The following is a 1,779-nucleotide window of genomic DNA, read 5'->3' as shown; positions in this document are numbered from 1 at the left end:
GTGTGTCCTTGTTATTAGAACCGTGCTTGCTAATTATCTGTATCTACGCTTATCTGTCAGTCTCTGAGCTTTTTGAGGGTAGTGCCCAAGCCTCAGTACCATTCCTCATACACTGCTGAGCATGTAGAAGGATTTGGGGTTTCTCCATTAATGTTGATGAGTGGGTCAATGGTTAAATGTCAGACTAAAACACCATGATGACCTTAGTGAGAGGGCTGTGATGAGCGTTCAGGAAATATATAAGGTAATCTAACCTATATCTCATAAAATATTTGGTATTTAATAAAGGCAAAAATAAAGAGTAGCATGAATCCCTAAAAACCTTAAAGAAAAGTGAATGATTTGTGTATCCTAAAAAACCTATCTATTATTCATAGTTTCTTGTCATTGAATATTTGAGGAATAAAGTATATTCTCCAAATGTGGCACTTCAATGTATGTAGACAAGTTGGAAGAAACTCTGCAGTAAAGAAACCTGATGAACTTTGTTTATTCCACTTATAACAGTTTTTTTTCAGCATGCAACATTTTCTCCCAAGCCCCATTAATTATTTTTTATTCCATGAAAATGGACATTACACTAGACTGAGGTTCAGAAGTTTGACTGGACCCTAGCCTCAAATCTATTTCTGACACATTGTGTGACATTGGCCAAGATACTCCAACTCTCAAGCAATAGAGTTTTCTCTAATGTGAAATGAGAGAGCTGATTCAGAGGAATCCCAGAGTTTTTGCAACTCTTGAGCTTGACCATACTAAATAACATCTAGGCAAGAGGACTCTGCTTCTTTGATATTGACTTTTCATCATGAGTCTAAGTTAATCCAAATAACACATAATAATAGTACTAGTGCAGGATGAGACTGAGTACTGATAAAATTAGTCATTTATTTTAAAAGAAAATAGCATAGGCGAAAACATTGTGCCCCGTATATAATCAATCTTCCTTCAAGCTCAGGATGACAACGTTTTAGCAGAAGACCCCAAGAAATGCTTTGTGCAAGAAGGTTTATTCAACCACTATGACATAATCCATAAGGTAAAACACACCTCTTTTAATTCCATATATCATCATATCACTATTAATAATCTCCTAGGAGTCTGTTATCTATGAGTTCAGAATATCCTTCTTCAACCCATAACTTTATTTAGTTACTAAAACTTGACTAAGTAGTTAATTATCTAAGTTTGGGTTCTGTGGGTTTTATTAAAACTAATAGCCTGAAAAATAAAGGAAACCTTACTCTTTCCAATATTCAGGTATGAATAGTATCTGTTTTCCACTGTTCCCATCAACAGTAGCAGCAGCCTCTTCCGTACCATATGTTAGGCAACTATTTGCCAGGTACTTACTTATACATCATTACTTCATATTTTCCCAGAATAAGTACAAAGCATTCTAACCCCCATTTTACACACACAGAAACTGAAGATAAGCAAGATGAAGTCAAATGTCTAAGGCCACACTGTTAGAGTCAGAATTTGAGCCCAGGTATGACTGGAGGAGTGAGCAGAAGAATTACAAGAGGGCCACCTGGAGGTGACACAGGGCTCAGGCCCACCAATGAGCTTTCAGGCTTTGCCTTCCTTCTTGGCCACACCTTGAGGTAAGGAACGGCCTTAGACAGAACTGTTAGGAAGAGTCTGAGACAGAGCCATGGTAGTAGCTCACCTCTCTCACCTTGATTTTTTGTCTCTTTCCATCCTCACAAATGTATGCTAAAGACACGTAATTGGCTTAATCTGTCCTCATGTCCTTTTGTGAGGAAGAACTTACCC

The sequence above is a fragment of the Galeopterus variegatus genome, unplaced genomic scaffold (genome assembly GCF_000696425.1).
Source record: "Galeopterus variegatus unplaced genomic scaffold, G_variegatus-3.0.2 Scaffold1530, whole genome shotgun sequence".
In the NCBI taxonomy this organism is placed as follows: domain Eukaryota; kingdom Metazoa; phylum Chordata; class Mammalia; order Dermoptera; family Cynocephalidae; genus Galeopterus; species Galeopterus variegatus.
This window is presented reverse-complemented; position numbering follows the sequence as displayed.